Source organism: Schistocerca gregaria, chromosome 1 (genome assembly GCF_023897955.1).
Source record: "Schistocerca gregaria isolate iqSchGreg1 chromosome 1, iqSchGreg1.2, whole genome shotgun sequence".
Taxonomy (NCBI): Eukaryota; Metazoa; Arthropoda; class Insecta; order Orthoptera; family Acrididae; genus Schistocerca; species Schistocerca gregaria.
This window is the reverse complement of record NC_064920.1, coordinates 68,651,442-68,679,114: the sequence shown is the minus strand read 5'-3', so window position 1 is coordinate 68,679,114 and position 27,673 is coordinate 68,651,442.

Genomic DNA, 27,673 nt, shown 5'->3' with positions numbered 1-27,673 from the left:
CGTTTCCGGTAGCTACGTTGTGGAGAAAGTGTTTGGTTGTGTTGTCAGAGTACACAGAGAACGCTTCGCTATATGTTGTTGTTACTGGTATAGTAAATAAACCATTTCTATTCCCCGCGGACTTTCGCATCTCGTGTTCTTCAGGTGACTGACACTAGCTTTGGTGGTAGTTTATTTTTCCAGCGTGGTGGATCCTGATACTCAGATAAGGTGTTGTAATAAACATTCAGATACTTACCACTGTCTCCCTTATACCACGAGAAGGGTCATTGTGCCCATGCTCTTGTACACAGTGATTCGTAGGCAGCTGCAGTTTAAGTTGTAGCCTGAGGAGTTGAATATCAAACCTTACGTGACGTACAGTCGTTTATTCCAAGTCACACTGACTACGTCGTTGAATGTAGCAACGTCCTGTTCGTACAACGTATTGTAGTATTACGAGAGTGACCAACATTATCCAACATTGCCTTTCACCTATGTATTGGAGTATTGTTAAAGCCTGTTCGTATCGTACAATATATCTCCTGCGAGTTAGTGGTATACGAAGGGTGGCACAGTACTCTGTCGGATTAGCATTTCGTTCGGTACTGATTCTGTACGCCTCGTCAAGACTATTTAAAGGACTGTCACCTTGAAACAAACGATCTTCCTCTGCTACGTCACCATCAGATAGATTTTCTTCTGATATATCATTAATGTATTATCTCTCTTTACCAACTTACCCCATATAGGACATTTTTATCGTTCAGTATTCGCCGTTCTTCTGCATTATTTCATGCGATAGCAGGAGCCATGAAGGATGAAGTAAGAACACAACCATTCCTGCTGAATCACATGTTCTCCTTGTGCTCCCTTAACATGTTAGTATTATCCTAAAAATAGTGTGGAATGACAACCGATGTAGGTGTAACACGAAATTTAATACGAATAAAGTAATGTACTCGTTTTATAGGGAATGTAGTAAGTGCACATCAGTGTCTAACTAGATTAGTCCTTATTTTCTTGACGCCACTGACTTCAAATTACTTGTATCTTTGTTTCAGTAGCCTTTCTGACAAAAATATTATAATTATAATGTCAGCAGAAATTACTGTGAAGGACAGAAATTCTTGATCGTAACAAAAAAAAGAAAAGACTTTATCGTATACTCCATCTGTGTTTCAAGTCTTCTTCGTTCACGTAATTTTCTCTCTTTGGATATTAACTGACACACTTTGGTTGCGATGCACTTGTTAGCCTTCCGAAAATTGTAGTAAAGGTTAGTCACCGGGTTTTAACTAAACTAATCGCGTATAACTGAAGAAGTCAGCTGAATCGTTTCATGAATGTGTAGAGCATTTGGCTTCTTAACATTCGGGCAGTGTTAAGTCCGTTTGATGTATCACTCTGTCAATACACGAAGCTTCTGGAAAGGAGAGGAGCAAACTCCGTTTTCTTCATTCATCTTTGAACTTCCCAATTATTCTCATTTTCTCCGTATGTGCTTGTGTGTGTGTGAACGCATGCATGAGTATTTTGCAGATACATCCAGAGTGGCCATAGTGCGAAGAACTGTGTGTTTGCATTGTCAACACATGTTTGTAGGAGGAGAACGTTGAATCTAGTGAGTTTGTGTAGTGAGTGAGGTCAGGAGACTACAGGAGGGTGGTTGGTTATCCACACCTGCATTAACGGTGACTTTTTCCGCGTGTCCAGGACGCGTTGGACTGACTGAACAGCTACAAGTGGCTTAAATTTTTTGACCGCTCCCATCCTGAGTTCCCAATTTCGGATCTGTGTATCCAATCGTTCCATGATGGTCATTTTACAGTGCAAAATTACTATCTGTTCATGAAGACAATTTCTTTATGTTGCTGAAGTTTTTTCCACGCATTTGTGTACTGACACTGAAAATTCGTTCACTAACACTGTCGACTGCCCTCTGGTCACTGGAATAAGAATAGATTCCAGTGCAACTATTGTTCCTTTTCTGGTTGAGCATACACACAAGTGGACTAAGTGCTTCATGTCTTGTCCTTAACATATCTCACCATTTTCAAAAGCCAGGTTGTGATAGCTTATGTGTTCATATATGTTTTGTCAATTTATTTCATTTGCATTTTTATTTACAGATCAACTTATGAAAAGTTTAACTGTAGAGCCCAAGTGAGCGTCGAGTATCTCCTTTATTTTCATCATGGCAGCAACACCAGCAACCGTTACGTAATTGTCTCTAATGAAAATAATGAAGTACGCACCTGCCCAGGTAGTGAAGGCAGCACATAGGTATATGAATACGTCTTAAAAAATTGTGAAAACAGGACTTCTGAAGAAGGCTATATTATTATAACAGAAACCATGGTCAAGTTTTAGAATAGATAATAAATTCATACTTTGACATAATAAATTCATACTTTGATTTCTGAATCTCACGCTTAAGGAGTACCCAAAGTTGCTCCTCCACGGTCCCTACTCCATTGCATTAAATGATCAGAAGTATAGATGGTCGCCCAACGCCTAATAGCTCTGAAATTGAGACAGGGAGTAAACGAGTGCGAAGCTGTTTAGTGTATTTGCAAACTACCTGTCGTCTGCATATCAGCCTTCCCTTCTCTCACATGGCTGTTGTGAAGAATACCTTTTTCATCCTAATTATCCCTTGCACGTAATAAAAATACAACTTTTATTTATGATAATTGCTCTGACGCGTATTAATTTTGATGGTCACGTTCAGCAGTTAATGTGACAGTTAATACAAGCCTAGGTGATCCTAGAGGTCTGGATATTCTCCGAAGGCAACGGCGATTCAGAAGCGGATTCCAAAAAATGAATTTCATTGAAATGTATAACCAAAATTTCTTTAAAACACCTTCCTTTCAAAATGTGTGGCAGAGCTCACCATTAGACATCAATTTTGTTCCTCTGTATACGAACAGCGGGCCATTAACAGCACCAGAAGGATGCATTGCTCAGTATTGACAGTGACGAACACCACAAGACGCAAACACAACGTGACGTAAAAGTAAAATATAAAACTAAAGTCCACATTTAATACACTTTCGATGCGCTCTGTAATGAATCATCCCAATAGCAAACAAGCTTAGTCTTCAGAAATTGTGTGTTGATAACACGTGTGGCTGGTTGGTTTGTCGGATTGAAGGGACCGGACTGCTACGGTCATCGGTCCCTTTTTCCAAAACTTCAAACACCCACACAGAATGAAAACGAACAATGGAAAAGACAACAGACGACACAGGACAAGAAAGACTTAGACAGAGACCGATAACACGTGCGGATGGGCTAAAATATGCTGGATGTCCTCTGTCTAAGAGTTTTGTTCCTATTGCCGTATTTAGCCTGAAAACTGGTTCACGCAGATCTGTACGTATATTTTTTGCTATAGTTCCAGTTTTGCCCAATGAATTTCATGCGACATTTTTCACTTAATACCTTCAGTCTCTGAAGTGGAAGTCTCATCGTTTTGCCAGCTACCCCTTGTATGACTACAAAAACTTGTCCATTATAATCAGTACTTTTTTTTCTAAAAAAAAGTTTGAGGGTACTCCGACGTTGAATATGTTGTTGTTGTTCTGGTCTTCAGTCCTGAGACTGGTTTGATGCACCTCTCCACGCTACTCTATCCTGCGCAAGCTTCATCTCCCAGTACCTACTGCAACGTTCATCCTTCTGAATCTGCTTGGTGTATTCATCCCTTGGTCTCCCTCTACGATTTTTACCCTCCACGCTGCCCTCCAATACTAAATTGCTGATCCCTTGATGCCTCAGAACATGTCCTACCAACCGATCCCTTCTTCTAGTCAAGTTGTGCCACAAACTTCATTTCTACCCAGTCCTATTCAACACCTCATTAGTTATGTGATCTACCCATCTAATCTTCAGCATTCTCCTGTAGCACTACATTTCGAATATAATGCAGAGAAAATTACTTGTAATTGAAGTATGGGATACCACTCATCTGCTCTTAGCCATTACATTCAACATGTCGAACTACAAAAAAATGGTATCGGACTCTTCAGTTGACTTTACAACTCAAACGAAGCAAGCGATACTGAGAAACACCAAAACATACAAAAGAATTTGGTATCGAAAACGTCAGTTTACATCACCTCAAATGAATCATGCGATTCCCATCAGTCTCCGACCATTAAAAACAGTGGCATCGTACACCTCAACTGACGTATAATACACCTCAAATGAAACAGGTGAGTCCAATCTACCCTCCAACATACAAAACGTCAGTTTACATCACCTCAAATGAATCATGCGATTCCCATCAGTCTCCGACCATTAAAAACAGTGGCATCGTACACCTCAACTGACGTATAATACACCTCAAATGAAACAGGTGAGTCCAATCTACCCTCCAACATACAAAACAATACAAGGAAATATTACCGAACACATATTTTACCCTGTAAAACCCTACTAATAGGCACAATACAAAAATGGTTCAAATGGCTCTGAGCACAAAGAGACTTAACATCTATGGTCATCAGTCCCCTAGAACTTAGAACTACTTATATCTAACTAACCTAAGGACATCACACAACACCCAGTCATCTCGAGGCAGAGAAAATCCCTAACCCCGCCGGGAATCGAACTCGGGAACCCGGGCGCGGGAAGCGAGAACGCTACCGCACGACCACGAGCGACACAACACATCAAAAACCATCCACACCTATGATCAACAACAATAGAAACTACATTAGAAAAATTTTTGTAAGCTTGTTTGGCTCTCGAAATGGCATAAATTATGGGTGGTATCCCGTGCTTCAACTGACCCAATTTTTAATACCGCTGCAATTTATTTTCACCATAAAACTACAGTATAACTTACATTAATAGCAATTCAACAGTTTCCAAACTGACTTTAGTTCATGGCTGCTGTAGTTTTCACGCTTTCTTACTTTACTCTTGCTATCAGTAGCAACATGCCTGCCTTTCTGGAGACGTGTAACCAATGGCACCCCATAACATCACCCTGGGTGATACGCCAGTATGGCGATGACGAATACACGCTTCCAATGAGCGTTCACCACGATGTTGCCCAACACGGATGCGACCATCATGATGCTGTAAACAGAACCTGGATTCGTCCGAAAAAATGACGGTTTGCCATTCGTGCACCCAGGTTCGTCGTTGAGTACACCATCGCAGGCGCTCCTGGCTGTGAAGCATTGTCAAGGGTAACCGCAGCCATGGTCTCCGAGCTTATAGTCCATTCTGCTGCTGCAAACGTCGTCGAACTGTTCGTGTAGATGGTTATTGTCTTGCAAACGTCCCCATCAGTGGAGGAGCAACCAACTTTATGAACATCGGCTTGCTGACTGTGTAAAGATGAAATGAAGCTCTTGTTGGCGAAACGGTCAGATTCATGTGGGAAAAACCTCGTTCACATTCACTCGTTCAACGCAAACGTATAAGGAGCAACAGAACAATGATGAATCGCAAAGGATCATAGTAGCGGAAGCGATAAGACATGTATCGGTAGCTCGGCGTTTGAGCGTACGGATATCCGTTTTGCACTACCATTGCCCACTACATGCTTGTCGAACTGGCTGCCAGCGATTCAGTTGCGGCTCGGGATGACGACACCGTCTATCGTGTTTTTCGAGGCAAGTAGCCCTGTTGATCCGATTACCTGTACCGTCACTGACAAACGCTACGAGATTGTTAAGCGCACCAACGTCAGTCCGACCCTTCCACAGCGTGCATGTGTGTCTGTAGGGTCAGTTTTATGCAAGATGGCTGTCTTCCGCACGTTGTACAGCCAATGAAGCGGCTGCAGAGGCATTTCGGAAATGTTTGAATTATCAGCCGTCATTTCCCTTTAGCCGGTCTTCCAGATCACCTGATCTTTATCCGTGCGTCTTACGTGGGGTTATATGAAAGATGTTGTGTTCAGTGTTCCAATTACGGATGTAGCTGAATTAATGGAACGCTTTGCACAACGCATTCTGAACGTTATCACCAAGATACTGCGATCAGTTGTGGAATATGTTGTTTCTCGAGATATCAGCTTGTAGCAGAAAACAGTGGCCAGCATTATTAACATGTCTTGGGCCAATTTCACAACAATTAGAAACCCGAGTCATCTTGCTTTTTATGAGATTTTTAGTCGAATTACAATCAAAAACCGATGTCATTTTACCTTTTTAGCGACTTGTAGGCTGAGTACAATTAGAAACCCATCCGATGTGGTACGTCACTACCATGGTGGATCGACCTACCTAACTGATCGTGCCAGAACTGATGACTGATGAACTTGTGCTGCCATGGACAAAATGACTGATGAACTTGTGCTGCCATGGACATCAAACAGTAATGTGCAACTCACACCGTAGCCGTCGTATTGTGATTACTTTGTCATTTGTGTCCAACCCCATTTACGTTAAGACGCATACTGCGTTATCTATTGGTAAATATTGTCGTTAAATTTTTTTGTTCCATGAAGTTTCCTCATGTCAATAATATTCTGTTAGAAGTTATGTCATCATGGGCAGTTCTTCTCTTTCTAAAGTGTTTTGAAACTGTAACTTTAGTTATGGACATGATCTATATGCAGTCAAAAGCTGAGAGCGGATAGGAAATTATCATACGTTGAAAAATTGGTTTCTGAATAATGTCTACGTGCGTTTATTTCTATTTTGTCTGTAGTTTCTCCCTGTTAAGATTTACGAGAAAGAGAAGATCAGCATAATATCACACTCTGCTTCCAACGATGTAAGCTTGTTTTGTGAAGCTGAATTTGCACACGATTCTCACTATATTCTTGTAATTTGTTTCTATAACTTTCAGGAACACTATATTATTTTTTAACAGAAAATTATATTTCTAGCTAGATCGTGTCCTTTATTCGTGTTTTGCTTAAATACACTGAACGCAAGGCACCGACATATTGTTCACCTAAGTTTGGGGGAACAGCGACCGAAAAGAAAGCTATTCTTTGGACTAATATAGCATCGCTGAAAGTTAGTCATTTTGTATAATAGAAATGTGGGAATGCTTTTGAATAGCATCCTACTCGGATGCTTAATTATTATATTTACTGTGACTAGGTAAAGACATATTCGATGTAGAAGAGCCATTGCATTGCGGACCGTTGAAGGTGTGAAGCTAACACAAATTAGTAACACCTAGTTGCTTTCATGGATCTTGTACTTTCTTATTTTGTAATACACTGATATTTTGAGGCCCGTTATTACCTCTTTCTCTCATTTGTATGAGACTGTATGTTGTGTAACTACTTCTGAGGCATTATTACCATTTAGATAGCATATTACAATAATATCAAGGCTTGCACATCAACACATCTGGAAGTGATTGGTGCCAACATACGATCACGTGCATCTTGCATTTTTGGCAAATAAAACATGCATCTTATGTTCCTCTGCTCAATAAAAACTACACTTTCATAAAATCTGAGTCTGCAGTTATCTGAAAGTGTTCTCATGCTGTGTAGTCCTGTAGCAACTCCTTTTCACATCATTTTTTTCAAGCGGTGTCACTTTAATTTTCTATCCAGGATAGTTTAGAATTTTGGATTATTTTGATCAGTTATTGGTAACAAAATAGTTTTGTTTTCCAAACCAGTACCATTATCAGAATTTTTGAGTATCTGTTCCATACTTCTTTTTGTCCTTGAGAGTTCAGATTCCGTTGTACATACAAATGCTTTTATGTAATTACAACATATATGCTTTTATCTATCATTTGTAACTGTGAAATGCAGTAGCAATTATATTTTTAACAATTTTGTGAACACAGTCAGTGATGCAACAGTTGATCTTGCTGTGTGGTTGTGAAGGTCAGTGCATTTATGAGTTGGAATAATATCTTTGGTTTCATATCATAAGCTATTATAAGGATTTGGTAATACCATCAACTTTTATCTTGCAATTGGGAATGGTTATCTTTTATTTTTGGACTAAAAAGGATTTCTGCAATTTTGCGGGCCCTTCCTTTTACCGTTCTTATACACAGAAGTCGCCGGTGGTCTTTTACTGGGGATTTTGCAATGTTTGTATGTCTATCTCGTCTTCACTTTCCGTTTTTGATACCGCATCCGACTCCGTGTCGTTTGTGTCTGTGTCGTTTACAATGTACTGCTAGCCTGTTCGATGTGCACAGTATGCAGACGTGCAGAAGTGCTGCACATGTGCACACGTGGGCGACAGCGACATGTGTCCTAAATGAACGGCGGCGACTCCACTTCCCCGTTTATTTGGTACAAGCAAGAGCGCAACATACCCAGCCTCGTTTACCCCTAGCCGGCCGCTGTGGCCGCGCGGTTCTAGGCGCTACAGCCTGGAACTGCGCGACCGATACGGTCGCAGGTACGAATCCTGCCTCGGGCATGGATGTGTGTGATGTCCTTAGGTTAGTAAGGTTTAAGTAGTTCTAAGTTCTAGGGGACTGATGACCACAGATGTTAAGTCCCATAGTGCTCAGAGCCATTTGAACCATTTTTTTCGTTTACCCCTGGTGACCTTAACCTTAACAGAAAAGTACTGAGAAATGGCATGTATTGTGAAAAAGCAATGGACGGGAGATCTATGTTCTCAGTCGTTTAAAAATGACTGGGAACTGCAATTCTTTTTTGTAGGCGTTGGCGAAAACTCAAAGTGTGTGCTATGCCGCCGAATAATAGGCGGCCAGCGTAAATTTCAATTAAAAGACACTACAGTACATATCACATAGACGAGTGTAGTGTACTCAATAGTGCAGAACGGCCATCAAAATTAAATGTCCTTAAGAAAATGGATGAGACACATTAACTCGATTTTACTGTACGTCAAAGTAACTGATACTTCTTGAACTCTTAGTTTTTTGTGTTACATTTATGTCTGTTTTACTGTACACTATACTATGTACTGTTTTCAGTTTTCCAGAGTGACAACCACACTAAATCTTCACTTCAAGCAAGTTTTAAAATTGCATTAAGAATTGTGCAGTCTGGGAAACCCTTTCCCGAAGGGGATTTGTGAAACGGTGTCTGACTGATGCTGCAAAACTTGTGTGTCCCACGAACGCTAGCAGGTTTCAAGAAATCAGTCTATCCAACGAAACAATGACAAGACGTATCACTGCTATGGCCGCTAATAAATAAGGCTAAAGACTTTGTTGCTTTCTCTGTTGCGCTCGATGAAGCAACAGATCTTACAGATACAGCCCAGGTTGTGATATACATACGAGGTATCTATAACGCACTTTGTGTAACAGAGGACGTTTTGGACTTAGTACCTTTAAAAGGGACTACTGCAGGTGCAGACTTACTCCAAGCTGTCGAGCAAACGATTGATGGTGTCGGTATGGACTGGAATCGGTTAGTCTCAGTGACCAAAGATGGAGCACCATCAATGCAAAGCCATCAGAGAGGACTCATAGCACGGATGCGCAGAAAGCTAAGGCGCAGAGATGAGACGTTGTATGGAATTCATTGTATTCTGCATCGAGACGCGCTTTGTGCAAAATCAGTAAAGTTAGCAAACGTCATGCACATTGTGGTGCGTCTTGTAAACTATCTGAAGATACATGGGCTTACGCATCGCCAGATTCGGCGGTTCTTGGAGGAATTAGGAGCGTTGTGCGCTGGCTCAGTCAAGGTAAAACTCTGAAAATATTTTTTGATTTACTTTGGTCATAGTAACATTCTTACATGGGAAGAGAAAAAGTGAACCTATGTTCGAAGACCCTTGTTGGATATTAGACATTGCATTTCTCGTGGATATTAAGTCTCACATGAACAGCCTGAAAATCAGTTTGCAAGGTGAAAATAATTTAATTGCTGACATGTTCGAAAAAGTAAATGCCTTTGAAAGAAAGCTTGCGCTTTGGGAGAGCCAGCTATTGACAGAAAACATTGCACATTTCTCGACTGTTGAATTGGTCCATGAAAGTGCGAGATTTTAAGAATCCGTGTCAATAATTGTAAAAATTAAGAAACAATTTATAGCACGTTAGGCAGATGTTACGAGTTTGTCTTTGCTCCACCGCTCTCGTAGTCAATTGAAGATGCTCCGAATGATCTGCAGATGGAACTGATCGACCTACAGTGCTATACAAGACTGAAGGACAAGTTCTTTGCAGTGCGAAGCGCAAAAGAATTCTACGAAAATTTTTCACAACAAGAATTACCACGCCTTCACCTAGAACCCGCGAGAGTTATGTCCATGTTTGGGTCGACATATCTTTGTGAAAGACTTTTCTCGGTGATGAAAATAAATAAATCAATGTTTCGATCAAGCGTAAGTGATGAAAATCTTCGCAACTGCTTGCGTTTGTCAATGAGCCATGCTTTTGTGCCCGATATTAACTATTATGACCAGTGATAAACGCGTTTGGATTTATTCCTTACATAATTAAAATTATTGGTTACTAATTGTGCATTATTGCATCATTTTGCTCGATGTTACATTATTATCAGGAAAATTGGTCATTAAACCCATTGTTCCAATGTATACTTACATTTAGGGTTTTCTTTAATGTGTGAAGGGCTACGCTCAGCTGAAGTCGATAAAACATAACATTCATCTAATTGTCGGTTATTATGCAGATTTCAGACGGAACTGATGAAAGATCTAGCAATAATGGTATTGAAATAACAGGCGATCATCGAGACGTCTGCGGTTATCATTCTGTTCAGAGGTCAGTGAGACAGAAATTTCGTGGGTGTAAGTGAGGGCACCGAGAATTAGTTATAGGAAACCTTGCATTAGTTTAATGTTATTTCAAATTATGATTAAGGTTCGTCGGGGGTCTCTACGCGCTCTCTTTCTTAAATACTAGATCAAAAACATTACGCGTATTTACGTGGCGTCAGTCAAGCTGCCTTAATAAAAACCCACGGTTGTTAACTGTATTACTTGTCTTACTGGGTTAAAATGTTAACATAAAAGTAGACGTCTCAATGAGTACCCAGTGACAGTATTTCAAATGTTTAATACGCGAAATACCATCCCATGGTTGGCTTGCAAGCTGTGGAAAGCGCACTGGAATGCGCTGGTACAGAGTATCCCAGCAAGTGGATAAAGCGACATCTATGCGTAGAAACATGCACTACATGAACGCTGTGAACGCTGACGGTTGCGGCGTGCACGCTGTGACTCGGAAGTTGCACATGTGCAGGAGCACCGCATGCGTGCAGAATTTCTGGCCGGCCCTGCATAGAGTATGTCTCTCCTGCTTGTATGCCGCATGTAGTGTTCGCGATACTTCGTCTGTGATGTTGTTTATAGGGTTTCAGTCACCTTGTCTGCGTATTAACTGTCCTGTATCCTTGTGTATTAACTGTCCTAGGTTCTGTTTTCCTAAACTCGGCCTTCTGTGTCTGAACTATGTGTTCACATGTGCCATTCTCACCACAAGACAAGTATGAGTCTGTTTTATGCCAAACCTGTGGAGATGCACAGAATACGGGCCATGGCCCTTGAGGAAGTGCACCATTCCGCGTGTTGGATTTACATACTTTAAATTCATCTGCTCTCGTATACTGTGGAGGAAACAGTAGATTCCTCTTCGCCTATCTGTTGTGTCCCATTCTGTTTGCCACGTATAAATTCTCCATTTGTTTAATCTCCGTTTGTCGGTTATCTCTTGTCCAATTATTTCTCTTATTTCGTTACGTCTTCACGATTCGGGCAGGAAGCAGCTGCTGTGTGGCGAACCGTAATATTTACAGGGAAAAGTCCCAGTATCACGCACAGTGCCTCGATAGAGGCCGTGCCGAAAGCCCTCAAGATTCTGACTAGAATACTCCTCTGGCCGCGCCTCACACTGGTTTTATGCGTACCGCTACCTAAGCGTAATCCATGTGCCCAAGCACTAGCCGAAAAACGAGTTATTGACTAAAAGAGTGCTGTGTAACATGTCCACATTGTCTGAAGAAGTGGTCTGTATCTTGTAGACTTCAGTCTTGCAAGTTTATGCATAAGTTTCGTGGCTTTGTTAATTGTCAATCTGGGATGTCCGTTAAAGTGTTAATGTTCGTCAAGATAAATGACAAGATATCTTATCGTAGCTTTCCTTTTTGTAGATATGTTGTTTATAATTGGATTTTTTTTCAGTGTCCTTCTGAGAAGTAGTAAACTGTCTTGTTTGCTGCTATCGTGATTTTGTTGTTCGTGCACCATTCACCGGTGAACGCGTGGAGCTGCGTGGCTTTATTCTCTGATTGGAACTTGTGGAGTTTGTAGATACCATGAACATAAGGTCATCGGCTTACGCAACCATCCTCTCAGCCATGTAGTTGTAGTGCATTCAGTATAGGTTCTATGGCTATGTCCCAGAAAATCGGCCCGCATTCATATCCTTGCGGACACTCATTTCTAACACTCTTTACAACCTGTTGGTCACCAGTCTTCCATTCTACTATCCTGTTTTCACAATAATATCTATGGCTGTTGTATAAAGCAAGTGGAATATTCTTCTCTCTAAATCTTGCAAACAGCGCCGGCCACCAAAGGTTGTCGAAAGCACCACTTATGTCAACTAAGATTGCTACTATGTATTTGTCATGTATTGTCTGTGTCATCTCTATGTCCCTAAGATCTGTCGGTACAACTGAAGTCTGTCATATAACAATCTTATGCCAGAATATTAATGAGGCATATTGGTCTGTATGTCTTAGAGTCACTCGGATATTTGTCCTTCGCTTTCTTGATTATAACTGCATTTTCTATTTTCCGTGTATCCGATATTCGTCCCTTTAGTAGAGCATCATTCAGTAAGTCTGTCAGGTATGGTAGGATAAGTGTTTGACAGTTCCAGGATTGATGCAGTCAGGGTCCAGAGCCTTTTTATTCTTTATTTTGTGTATTGCCAGTGCAACTTCCTCGCGTGATACCTTCGTTTTCGTATTTGTCGTAAGGTAGTCTGCACAGGGCGTTGTGAAGTTGGTTTTCCTGAGTGTGGTATGGTCGGAAGTAGTCTGTTGAGGAGATACTGTACTGTGAATCTCCAGCCTGTTGTGGTAGTACCATCTCGTTTCTACAGTGTTGATAATACTGCACTTAAACTACTCTCCGAAGATGATTTCCTGAAGGTCTGTCCAAACATATGTGTACCAGTGATCGTTCTTGGTCGTATGCAGTTCGTCTTGTATCGTGTTTTAGCTTCACGATAATGTTAATGTCTAATCTCTCTCCCCTGGGCTTTCTTTGGTGTTTGGTGTCGTTGCTCATCATGAGAGTGTTTTCTTAGTCTTGTTAATAGAGCTGACCGTGGTGCCCTTTGTTTAGGTGAGTCGCTTGCTGCAGGTATTCCTGTAGGTTGTACTCTCTGTAAGATGTCTGTAACAATATGAGCTCTGTAAACCATGCTTCCTTGGGTGACTAATGGAGGAAATTCTTCAGTCACGTGCCTTAGTTTTTGCCAGTTTGCTTTGCGTTGCAGCAACTTTGGGTGTTCTAATATGTCTGGGTCTGGCTTAGTTTTAGTGTACATAATTACTGCGTTATGATCACTGAGTGTTCTCTTATCGAGCACCTGCCAGTTCGCTACCTGTATTAATGATAATCTGTTTGCCAAAGAAATGCCTTGTGCTGCCTACTCTAATATTTCTCTGATATATTGGCGGCTGACCTGCTTTGTTTAAAACTAAAACATTAAATTCGTTTATTACGTCCAATTTTATTTGTCTCCTGGCATTTTTTCTGTCAAAGTGCTTGAGAGTTGACCTAGCATTTATGTCTGTTAACATAAGTAGTCGTCTGGCATTTCCAAATCGAGCAATATCTTTTATTACTTCAGCAAGGAGCTCTATATGGAGTGAGTACTGGGTTTAGATCGACGAAATAATTCATGGTTCCCTGGCTAAAGTTATTTCGACTGTCACCGTGTGATGTCTACGCAATTGCGTTATGTGTGTTACAGTAATGTTATTGTTTACTACAATTATTGCAGCCTTGGCCTTGTTCGTAACTGTGATTTGCATATACTACCTCGGAAGGCGTGGAATTCTTTCGTCTCCTGTGTACAGTTCTTGGAAACACAATATGTCGGCGCATACCTCGTTCACCAGCTTATCAAGCTCTGCGGTCACCGCCGTGCTACACATACAGTTTAGCTGCAAGATTTTCGCAATCGAAAATTAGTAAAAACAAATAACTTCGGCCGCCTTGGGTTTAATCGAGGTACAGGCATCCATGTGCCTTACCAAGCCCTTGTAGACTTTGCCATGGTTAAGGTCTTCATTTCTTCGTTTACATGATGTACGTAAAACGTTATAAAATTCTAGTTTATGTCTTGGTAGGTTTTCGGTTTGCAAAATCATTCTGTCTGTTTGTTCGGTCGTGGGGTAGCATATAGTGTCAAAAAAAAAAAAAAAAATGGTTCAAATGGCTCTGAGCACTATGGGACTTAACAGCTGTAGTCATCAGTCCCCTAGAACTTAGAACTAATTAAACCTAGCTAACGTAAGGACATCACACACATCCATGCCCGAGGCAGGATTCGAACCTGCGACCGTAGCAGTTGCGCGGTTCCGGACTGAAACGCCTAGAACCGCGAGACCACCGCGGCCGGTGCACATAGTGTCGCCCATGTGTGATTCAGTCTTGTTGCCCATCTTTGTACAATTTGATAAACTCCTTTCTTTTCCTGTCGATTTAGGCGCACTTCTCTTCGCTGTCATCGTAGTCTATTTTGTTTCTAAAGTCATGGATTTGTAACTCTGTATGGTGTTATGGCTCGTGGTATTTATCTGTTGATATAGTTTCCAATATTCGGTGATGCGATGTGTCATCAGTTGAGGATTGCTCTGATTTTGTAGTGTGAGCTTTTTATGCGTTCATATTGTTTTTCGTATCCAAATGGTGTGTAGTCACTTTTTGTTGTTTGAAGTTTTCTGTTTGTGTTTCTTTCTCATTGACAACTGTCTCTTGTTCCTGAGTTGTCTTTTCGTGTTCGCTGCCACCGTAGACAAAACGTATATTTTGCATGTATGGTTTACATTTTTGTGGTGGGCGTACTGTAAGACCTTCGGTACACACACCATCAGATTATTTGACTAGTCGCTCTAACGATATAGGCGAGTGTCAGCAATATGTCTTGTGGTCTTATCGTGGCGAGTTTGTCTTCTGTCGTTAGGTCAGACGATAGAAATGCCACTAGCATCCTTAGAGTAGCAGATTGACGGTGACCAGCTTTAAAGAGAACTTGATTAATTTTCACACGCATTTATTAACATAATAAAAATCATAGATATTATGTAATTTGATTCTGGATGCTGTTTACAATTGACTATCTGAAGTTCCTTTGGTCGTGGTACGTTATTCTTATTCCCACATATCTCTGATACTTGACAAAGTGTCTATACATTTCTCTTCATGGCTATGTACAGGAATATGATAATCTTATTAGGCGCAGACTGAAACTGACTATAGCCTGGTACAGGCAAATGCAGACTGATTAATCGGAGGTTTGTACACTCGTTATAATACCTCGCACGTTCATGTATCACTGCGCGAGTGTGATCCGCCAGGAGAAAAGGTTCTACATTAGCAGCAATCTCATTGGCTGCTTTACATATTAATACGCGGATCGGCGAAAGCAGAATTTGGTCCGTCTCTAAGACAGCGCCATCTCGTAGTGCGGAGACGGACGAGCGCTGCGCCTGCGCTGTTGTGCTGAGCGAGGCGCGCTCTATTGGGAAAGTTGTGTACGCGCTGACTACGCGGAACTATGAAGACAACAATTTTGATGCGTCATATTCATATTTTTCTAAAGATCTTATTTCATTATATGGTAACTTATCCTCTGGCGCGGGAAGAATTAATTTACGTTTATGTTGGTTCTGTGTGTCCAGAGATACTGGTGTTATGCCTGTGTCATAATCGTGTTGTAGTTGAGTTTGACTGTGCCTCGGACTTTTGTTGTTATATATTTGTACTTCTGCTATGTGTGATGTGTTGTGTTTAACGACTGTGTCATGGTCCTTGTCTTGGTGGGCATGAGCCTATCTTGGATGTCTATCGCCATCTTTATGTACTACTGATGTGGGCAGTGTTTTGTTTTTAAGGTGTTATTCACTCAGGGATTCCTCTTCCAGTTCCATTATTCTAAGAAAAGTCAGCGTTTGGAGTGTTGCCCACAGGAAAACTTCGTGTTTGATGTGACACGCCACATTATAGTCCATGGCGCAGGAGAAACACACATCGCCGATGTAATCTGTTAGCCTAAATATTTTTCTTCCACAATATCGCTACTATTGATGGGATTCATGTCCGTTGGAGTGATGTGGTTAGCAGCGGCCCAAGTTGTTGCCACCAGGCTACTGCACGTCGCCACCCTCTTGTTTTTGTTGCTGGTGATTTGTGTTTGCTTCTGCGAGGTTGGATCCTGGTGATAATATCCGTGTTTTGTTGAGAGGACGTCTGTACATTTCCGTAGCTGATCCTTAGATTCATTCTCTTCCTAGATATCCAAAGAGTGTTGTCTCAGTGCTTCTGTTTTCGTGTGCGCTAGTTGACATTTTTGGTGACATCATACTCCTTTCATTGTATTTGCCTTTCGAAGAGTTCTTTGTAAGTAGTGTACTCCAATCTCTCCAGGTTTATTACATGTTCTTTTCCTGTTCTTGCAAGGAATACAGCCTACAGCTATTCTTTGTGACACTGGAACTCTTTATGACCAGGTTTTGCACATTTTCCGCAGAAAGCTTCCCTATCCCTATCTAATAACAGTGATCTGACCCGCGAAGTCGCCTGTAGAATATTATTTAACGTTCTTTTCCCTTTCGAACCTGTTTTGGATTGTATTCTGACTCTTTGTTGTAATTCCCCTTTGTTGATGTGGTCACTGAGATCCATTTCAGATAGAACTTCCAGAAAGTCTTGATTTGATAGTGTTGTTGGAATCTTGTGTCCTGCCAGTAGTATCTTAATTTTCTGGGTTCTTCGCATCAAATGTGCTTTATGTTTGCTGTTTCTCCTATAATCTTCCTCTTGTCTGTCTGCTTGCGTCTCAGTTTGAAGAATTACTGTGTTTGCTGTATTCCTTACTGCTTTAAATTTTATTATGTCAGCACTAGGGTTTACTGTTTTAGTTAGGATTTCCCTTATGGCTTTCTGTTCCTCGTTGCTCCCTAATTAATTACAGAGGACAGTTGCATGTTATTTGTTTGTAATTCAACTTGTTCTCCGATCCTGGATTTTGGCTACGTGACAGGAGCACCTGCCGTGACAGGAGTGAAAGTCCGTAGTGTTGACATCGCGACAGTGGCTCGATCATGCCACAGGACGGTTGCTTCGTTCCTCACCATGCCAGCTGTTCAGTCCCTCTGCGGCCGTCACTTCATTTGTGACCAGGAAGGCCATATGTTGGTGGGAGTCCCAGTGGCTGGAAGTGAGGAACAATAAATTATAGCCTATCAACACATCAGTGCGACCATGAATTACCTTCTTCCGCCCACAACGGTGTAAAGAGGAAGCCTTTACTAGCTTAATCTCGACGCAATTTCTATGTCCCATCCTTGCATCCTTAGTAGAAGAATGTGAGAGTTACACAAAATCAGCAGTAGTTTGTCGGCTACAAACTACAAGATTCGTAGGAGAGTTTTCATGAGGAGGAGCAGACGAGTTACACTCTAGGATGAAATTCTCCCTGGAGTCTACGGTATTTAATCTGACCGCAATTTCTGTGTCGCATTTTTAGTAGAAGCAAGCGAGTTTCATAGTAAATAGGCAGTAGTGCGTCGGATAGAAACTACAAGTCTCCCAGGAGAGCTTACATGTGGAGGCCGTAGCCGTTTTACTATGTCTGATAAAACCCACCCTGGAGAGTATGGTATTCAATCTCCACATACGTTTTGTGCCGCGTCATAAGTAGATAGGTGTGAGGTTTAAAGCAAATAGGCACTAGTGCGTCGGATACAAACTACAAGTCTCCCAGGAGAGATTTCATGTGGGGGCCGTAGCCGTGTTACTCTGTCTGATAAAACCCGCCCTGGAGAGTATACTATTCAATCTCGACATACTTTTTGTGCCGCATCATAAGTAGATAGGTGTGAGGTTTACAGCAAATAGGCACTAGTGCGTCGGATACAAACTACAAGTCTCCCAGGAGAGCTTTCATGTGGAGGCCGTAGCCGTGTTAATCTGTCTGATAAAACCCACCCTGCAGAGTATAGTATTCAATCTCGACATACTTTTTTTGCCGCATCATAAGTAGATAGGTGTGAGGTTTACAGCAAATAGGCACTAGTGCGTCGGATACAAACTACAAGTCTCCCAGGAGAGCTTTCATGTGGAGGCCGTAGCCATGTTAATCTGTCTGATAAAACCCAACCTGCAGAGTATAGTATTCAATCTCGACATACTTTTTGTGCCGCATCATATGTAGATAGTTGTGAGATTTACAGCAAATAGGCACTAGTGCGTCGGATACAAACTACAAGACTCCCAGGAGAGCTTTCACGTGGCGGCCGCAGCCGTGTTACCCTCTAGGATAAAACCCGCTCTGGAGCCTATATTATGTAATCTCGACGCAATTTCTGGGTCGCATCCTTAGTAGATGCTTGCAAGGGTTACAATAAATTTCTACTAAGGATGTGACACAGAAATTGTATCGAGATTTAATACTATAGGCTTCTGGGTTGGTATTATCCTAGAGAGTATCACGGCTGCGGCCTCCACATGAAAGCTCTCCTGGGAGTCTTGTTGTTTGTATCCGACGCACTACTACCCATTTACTGTAACGCTCGCACCCATCTACTAAGGATGCGACTCGCTATTATGGCTCCCCTGGGTATCTTGTAGTTTGTATCCGACAAACTACAAGACTCCCAGGACAGCTTTCATGTAAGGGCCACAACCGAGTTACTCCCCCTGGAGACATAAGTATTTAACCTCGACGCAATTTATGAGTCCAATCCAAAGTAGAGGGGTGCGAGGATTCCAATAATGGGCAAGTAGTGCGTCATATAAACTACAACACTCCCAGAGGGCTTTTATGTGGACACCCAAGCCGTGGTACTCTGTAGCAATAATTCAGCTCTGGAGGCTATAGTATACAATCTCGATACCATTGCTGGGCTCCATCCATAGTAGATGGGTGCGATGTTTACAGTAAATAGGTAGGAGTGCGTTGCATATAAGCAAAAAGACACCCAGGAGGGATTTCATGTTGTGGCCTGAGCATTGTTATTCTACCGAATATAACACGCCTGGATAATACAGTATTTAATTTCGACGGATTTTCTGTGTCGCATCATTAATACAAGGGCGCGAGGTTCACAGCAATAATGCAATAATGTGTCGGATAAAACCTATAAGACTCCCAGGACAGCTTTCATGTCGAGGCCACAGACGTGTTACTCTCTAGGATAAAACTCTCCATGGAGCCTATAGTATCTCCTCTCGAGGAAATTTCTGTGTCGTATCAATAGCAGAAGGGTGCGTGGTTTACAGCAAATAATCAATGGTGCGTTGGATACAAACCACACGGTTTCCAGATGAGCTTACATGTGGAGGCCGCAGCCGTGTTACTCTCCAGGATAAAACTCTTCCTGGAGCCTACAGTAATTAATCTCGACGAAATTTCTGTGTCCCATCAATAGTAGAAGGGTGCTAAGTTTACAATAAATTTGCAGTAGTGCGTCGGATACTAATTACATGACTCCCAGGAGAGCTCTCATGTGGAGGCCGCAGCCGTGTTAGACTCTGGAATAAAACCGTCCCTGGATCCTACGGCATTTAATCTAGACGAACTTTCTTTATCGCATGAACAATAGAATGGTGAGAGGGATACGGTTAATAGGCAGTAGTGCGTCAGAAGCAAACTATAAGACTCCCAGGAGAGCTTTGAAGTTGAGGCTGCAGCCGTGTTAGACTCTAGGATATAACTCTCCCTGGAGCCTACAGTATTTAATCTCGACGAAATTTCTTTATTGCATGAACAATAGAATGGTGAGTGGGTTACAGTTAATAGGTAGTAGTGCGTCGGATACTAACTACAAGACTCCCAGGAGAGCTTTCATGTGGAGGCCGCAGCCGTGTTAGACTCTATAATCAAACTCTCCCTGGAGCCTACGGCATTTAATCTCGACGAAATATCTTTATCACATGAACAACAGAATGGTGAGAGGGATACGGTTAATAGGTAGTAGTGCGTCGGATGCAAACTATAAGACTCCCAGGAGAGTTTTCAAGTGGAGGCCGCAGCAGTGTTAGTCTCTAGGATAAAATCCTCCCAGGAGGCTACAGTATTTAATCTCAACGAAATTCTTTTATCTCATGAACTATAGAAGGGTGAGATGGGTTACAGTTAATAGGTAGTAGTGCGTCGGATACTAACTACAAGACTCCCAGGAGAGCTTTCAAGTGGAGGCCGCAGCCGTGTTAGACTCTAGGATACAACTCCCCCTGGAGCCTACAGTATTTAATCTCGATGAAATTTCTTTATCGCACGAACAATTGAAGGGTGAGAGGGTTACAGTTAATAGGTAGTAGCGATTCGGCTACAAACTACTAGACTCCCAGGCGAGCTCTCATGTAGAGGCCGTAGCCGTGTTAGACTCTGGAATAAAACTGTCCCTGGATCCTACGGCATTTAATCTAGACGAAATTTCTTTATCGCATTAACAATAGAACGGTGAGAGGGATACGGTTAATAGGCAGTAGTGCGTCAGAAGCAAACTATAAGACTCCCAGGAGAGCTTTGAAGATGAGGCCGCAGCCGTGTTAGACTCTAGGATATAACTCTCCCTGGAGCCTACAGTATTTAATCTCGACGAAATTTCTTTATTGCATGAACAATAGAATGGTGAGAGGGTTACAGTTAATAGGTAGTAGTGCGTCGGATACTAACTACAAGACTCCCAGGAGAGCTTTCATGTGGAGGCCGCAGCCGTGTTAGATTCTATAATCAAACTCTCCCTGGAGCCTACGGCATTTAATCTCGACGAAATATCTTTATCGCATGAACAACAGAATGGTGAGAGGGATACGGTTAATAGGTAGTAGTGCATCGGATATAAACTACAAGACTCCCAGGAGAGCTTCCATGTGGAGGCCGCAGCCGTGTTAGCGTCTAGAATAAAACTCTCCCTGAAGCCTACGGCATTTAATCTCGACGAAATTTCTTTATCGCATGAACAATAGAATGGTGAGAGGGACACGGTTAATAGGCAGTAGTGCGTCGGATGCAAACTATAAGACTCCCAGGAGAGCTTTCAAGTGGAGGCCGCAGCCGTGTTAGACTCTAGGATGTAACTCTCCTGGGGTCTACAGTATTTTATCTCGACGAAAATTTCTTTCTCGCATGAACAATAAAAGGGTGAGAGTGTTACAGTTAATAGGTAGTAGTGCGTCGGATACAAACTACAAGACTCCCAGGAGAGCTTTCAAGTGGAGGCCGCAGCCGTGTTAGACTCTAGGATATAACTCTCCCTGGAGCCTACAGTAATTAATGTCGACGAAATTTCTTTATCGCATGAACAACAGAAGGGTGAGAGGGTTACAGTTAATAGGTCGTTCGTCGGATACTAACTAGAAGACTCCCAGGAGAGCTTTCATGTGGAGGCCGCAGCCGTGTTAGACTCCAGGATAAAACTCTCATTGGAGCCTACGGAATTTAATCTCGACAAAATTTCTTTATCGCAAGATCAATAGACTGGTGATAGGGATACGGTTAATAGGCAGTACTGCGTCGGATGCAAACTGTAAGACTCCCAGGAGAGCTTTCAAGTGGAGGCTGCAGCCGTGTTAGACTCTAGGATACAACTTTCCCTGCAGCCTACAGTATTTAATCTCGACGAAATTTCTTTATCGCATGAACAATAGAAGGGTGAGAGGGTTACAGTTAATAGGTTGTAGTGCGTCGGATACTAACTACAAGACTCCCAGGAGAGCTTTCATGTGGACGCCGCAGCCGCGTTAGACTCTATAATAATACTCTCCCTGGAGCCTACGGCATTTAATCTCGACGAAATTTCTTTATCGCACGAAAAATAGAATGGTGAGAGGGATATGGTTAATAGGTAGTAGTGCGTCGGATGCAAACTATAAATCTCCCAGGAGAGCTTTCAAGTGGAGGCCGCAGCCGTGTTAGACTCTAGGATATAACTCTCCCTGGAGACTACAAATTTAATCTCGAAGAAATTTGTTTATTGTATGAACAATAGAAGGGTGAGTGGGTTACAGTTAATAGGCACTAGTGCGTCGGATACAAACTACAAGACTCCCAGGAGAGCTTTCATGTGGAGGCCGCAGCCGTGATTGTCTCGATGATTAAACTCTCCCTGGAGCCTACAGTATTTAAACTCGACGGAATTTCTTTATCGCATGAACAATAGAAGGGTGAGAGGGTTACAGTTAATAGGTAGTAGTGATTCGGATACAAACTACAAGACTCCAAGGAGAGCTTTCATGTGGAGTCCGCAGCCGTGTTAGATTCTGGAATAAAACTCTCCCTGGAGCCTACGGCATTTAATCTCGACGAAATTTCTTTATCGCATGAACAATAGAATTGTGAGAGGAATGCGGTTAATAGGCAGTACTGCGTCGGATGCAAACTGTAAGACTCCCAGGAATGCTTTCAAGTGGAGGCCGCAGCCGTGTTAGACTCAAGGATATAACTCTCCCTGGAGTCTACAGTATTTAATCTCGACGAAATTTCTTTATCGCATGAACAATAGAAGGGTGAGAGGGTTACAGTTAATAGGTAGTAGTGTGTCGGATACTAACTACAAGACTTCCAGGAGAGCTTTCATGGGAGGGCCGCAGCAGTGTTAGACTCTATAATAAAACTCTCCCTGGAGCCTACAGCATTTAATCTCGATGAAATATCTTTACCGCTTGAACAATAGAATGGTGAGTGGGATACGGTTAATAGGTAGTAGTGCGTCGGATGCAAACTATATGACTCCCAGGAGAGCTTTCAAGTGGAGGCCGCAGCCGTGTTAGACTCTAGGATACAACTCTCCCTGGAGATTACAGTATTTAATCTCGACGAAATTTCTTTATAGCGTGAACAATAGAAGGGTGAGAGGGTTACAGTTAATAGGTAGTAGTGCGTCGGATACAACTTACAAGACTTCCAGGAGAGCTTTCATGTGTTGGCCGCAGCCGTGTTAGACTCTAGAATAAAATTCTCCCTGGGGCCTACGGCAATTAATCTCGACGAAATTTCTATATTGTATGAACAATAGAATGGTGGGAGTGATACGGTTAATAAGCAGTAGTGCGTCGGATGCAAACTATAAGACTCCCAGGAGAGCTTTCAAATGGAGGCCGCAGCCGTGTTAGACTCTAGGATATAACTCTCCCTGGAACCTACAGTATTTAATCACGACGAATTTTCTTTATCGCATGAACAATAGAAGGGTGAGAGGGTTACAGTTAATAGGTAGTAGTTCGTCGGATACTAACTACAAGACTTCCAGGAGAGCTTTCATGAGAGGGCCGCAGCAGTGTTAGACTCCATAATTAAACTCTCCCTGGAGCCTACGGCATTTAATCTCGATGAAATATCTTTACCGCTTGAACAATAGAATGGTGAGTGGGATACGGTTAATAGGTAGTAGTGCGTCGGATGCAAACTATATGACTCCCAGGAGAGCTTTCAAGTGGAGGCCGCAGCCGTGTTAGACTCTAGGATACAACTCTCCCTGGAGCCTACAGTATTTAATCTCGACGAAATTTCTTTATCGCGTGAACAATAGAAGGGTGAGAGGGTTACAGTTAATAGGTAGTAGTGCGTCGGATACAACTTACAAGACTTCCAGGAGAGCTTTCATGTGTTGGCCGCAGCCGTGTTAGACTCTAGAATAAAATTCTCTCTGGGGCCTACGGCAATTAATCACGACGAAATTTCTTTATCGCAGCAACAATAGAATGGTGAGAGGGATACGGTTAATAGGTAGTAGTGCGTTGGATGCAAACTATATGACTCCCAGGAGAGCTTTCAAGTGGAGGCCGCAGCCGTGTTAGACTCTAGGATACAACTCTCCCTGGAGCCTACAGTATTTAATCTCGACGAAATTTCTTTATCGCATGAACAATAGAAGGGTGAGAGGTTTACAGTTATTAGGTAGTAGTGTGTCGGATACTAACTACAAGACTTCCAGGAGAGCTTCCATGGGGAGGCCGCAGCAGTGTTAGACTCTATAATAAAACTCTCCCTGGAGCCTACGGAATTTAATCTCGACGAAATTTCTTTATCGCAGGAACAATAGAATGGTGAGAGGGATACGTTTAATAAGCAGTAGTGCATCGGATGCAAACTATAAGACTCCCAGGAGAGCTTTCAAGTTGGGGCCGCAGCCGTGTTAGACTCTAGGATATAACTCTCCCTGGAGCCTACTGTACTTAATCTCGACGAAATTTCTTTATCGCATGAACAATAGAAGGGTGAGAGGGTTACAGTTAATAGATAGTAGTTTGTCGGATACTAATTACAAGACTGCCAGGAGAGCTTTCATGTGGAGGCCGCAGCTGTGTTAGACTCTAGAATAAAACTCTCCCTGGAGCCTACGGAATTTAATCTCGACAAAATTTCTTTATCGCTTGAAAAATAGAATAGTGAGAGGGATACGGTTAATAGGCAGTACTGCGTCGGATGCAGACTATAAGAGTCCCAGGAGAGCTTTCAAGTGGAGGCCGCAGCCATATTAGACTCTGGGATACAACGCTCCCTGGAGCCTACAGTATTTAATATCGACGAAATTTCTTTATCGCATGAACAATAGAATGGTGAGAGGGATACGGTTAATAGGTAGTAGTGCGTCGGATGCAAACTATAAGTCTCCTAGGAGATCTTTCAAGTGGAGGCCGCAGCCAAGTTAGACTCTAGAATATAACTCTCCCTGGAGCCAACAGTATTTAGTCTCGACGAAATTTCTTCATCGCATGAACAATAGAAGTGTGAGAGGATTATATTTAATAGGTATTAGTGCATCGGATACTAACTACAAGACTCCCAGGAGAGCTTTCATGTGGAGGCCGCAGCCGTGTTAGACTCTAGACAAAAACTCTAATAGGAGCCTACGGCATTTAATCTCGACGAAATTTCTTTATCGCATGAAAAACGGAATGGTGAGAGGGATATGGTTAATAGGTAGTAGTGCGTCGGATGCAAACTATAAGACTCCCAGGAAAGCATTCAAGTGGAGCCCGCAGCCGTGTTAGACTCTAGGATATAACTCTCCTTGGATCCTACAGTATTTAATCTCGACGACATTTCGTTATCACATCAACAATGGAATGGTGAGACGGATACGGTTAATAGGCAGTAGTGCGTCGGATGCAAACTATAAGACTCCCAGGAGAGCGATCAAGTGGAGGCCGAGGCCGTCTTAGTCTCTAGGATATAACTTTCCCTGGAGCCCACAGTATTTAATCTCGACGAAATTTCTTTCTCGCATGAACAATAAAAGGGTGAGTGTGTTACAGTTAATAGGTAGTAGTGCGTTGGATACAAGCTACAAGACTCCCAGGAGAGCTTCCATGTGGTGGCCGCAGCCGTTTTAGACTCTAGAATAAAACTCTCCCTGGAGACTACGGCAATTTATCTCGACGAAATTTCTTTATCGCATGAACAATAGAATGGTGAGAGTGATACGGTTAATAAGCAGTAGTGCGTCGGATGCAAACTATAAGACTCCCAGAAGAGCTTTCAAGTGGAGGCCGCAGCCGTTTTGGACTCTAAGATATAACTCTCCCTGGAGCCTACAGTATTTAATCTCGACGAAATTTCTTTATCGCATGAACAATAGAAGGGTGAGAGCGATATAGTTAATAGGTTGTAGTGCGTCGGATACTAACTACAAGACTCCCAGGAGAGCTTTCATGTGGAGGCAGCAGCCGTGTTAGCCTCTAAAATAAAACTCTCCCTGAAGCCTACGGCATTTAATCTCGACGAAATTTCTTTATCGCATGAACAATAGAATGGTGAGAGGGATACGGTTAATAGGTAGTAGTGCGTCAGATACAAACTGGAAGACTCCCAGGAGAGCTATCATGTGGAGGACACAGCCGTGTTAGGCTCCAGGATAAAACTCTCCCTGGGGCCTACAGCATTTAATCTCGACGAAATTTCATTATCGCATGAACAATAGAAGGGTGAGAGGTTTACAGTTAATAGGCGCTAGTGCGTCGGATACAAACTACAAGACTCCCAGGAGAGGTTCCATGTGGAGGCAGCAGCCTTGTTAGTCTCTAGGATAAAACTCTCCCTTGAGCCTACACTATTTCAACTCGACAAAATTTCTGTGTCGCTTGCTCAATTGAAAGATGAGAGGGTTACAGTTAATAGGCACTAGTGCGTTGGATACAAACTACAAGACACCCAGGAAAGCTTTCAAATGGAGGCCGCAGCCTTGTTAGTCTCTAGGATAAAACTCTCCCTGGAGCCTACAGTATTTAATCTTTACGAAATTTCTTTATCGAATGAACAACAGAAGGGTGAGAGGGTTACAGTTAATGGGCAGTAGTGCGTCGGATACAAACTACAAGACTCCCAGGAGAGCTTTCATGTGGAGGCCGCAGCCGAGTTAGTCTCTAGGATAAAACTCTCCCTGGAGCCTACAGTATTTAATTTCGAAGAAATTTCCTTATCGTATGAACAATAGAAGGGTTACAGATAATGGGCACTAATGTGTCGGATACAAACAACAAGACTCCCAGGAGAGCTTTCATGATCGGGGTGAAGATGTTTTAGTCTCTAGGATAAAACTCTCCCTGGAGCCTACAGTATTTAATTTAGAATAAATTTCCTTATCGTATGAACAATAGAAGGGTGAGAGGGTTACAGATAATGGGCAGTAGTGCGTCGGATGCAAACTACAAGACTCCCAGGAGAGCTTTCATGTGGAATCCGCAGCCATGTTATTATCTAGGATTAATCTCTCCCTGGAGCCTACAGTATTTAATCTCGACGAAAGTTCTTTATCGTGTGAATAATAGAAGGGTGAGAGGGTTACAGTTAATAGGCGCTAGTGCGTCGGATACAAACTACAAGACTTCCAGGAGAGGTTCCATGTGGAGGCCGCAGCCGTGTTAGTCTCTAGGATAAAACTCTCCCTGGAGCCTACAGTATTTAATCTCGACGAAATTTCTTTATCGTATGAACAATATGAGGGTGAGAGGGTTACAGTTAATAGGCGCTAGTGCGTCGGATACAAACTACAAGACTCCCAGGAGAGGTTCCATGTGGAGGCCGCAGCCTTGTTAGTCTCTAGCATAAAACTCTCCCAGGAGCCTACAGTATTTCAACTCGACAAAATTTCTATGTCGCATGCTCAATAGAAAGGTGAGAGGGTTACAGTTAATAGGCACTAGTGCGTTGGATACAAATACAAGACACGCAGGAGAGCTTTTAATTGGAGGCCGCAGCCGTGTTATTCACTGGGATAGAACACCCTCTGGAGCCTACAGTATTTACTTTCGACCAAATTTCTTTATCGCATGGACAATAGAAGTGTGAGTGGGTTACAGTTAATAGGCACTAGTGCGTCGGATACAAACAACAAGAGTCCTGGGAGAGCTTTCATGTGGAGGCCCCAGCCGTTTTAGTCTCTGGGATAAAACTCTCCCTGGAGCCTACAGTATTTAATCTCGACGTAATTCCTTTACCGCATGAACAATAGAAGGGTGAGAGGGATGCAGTGAATAGGCACTAGTGTGTCGGATACAAACTACAAGACTCCCAGGAGAACTTTCCAGTGGAGGCCGCAGCC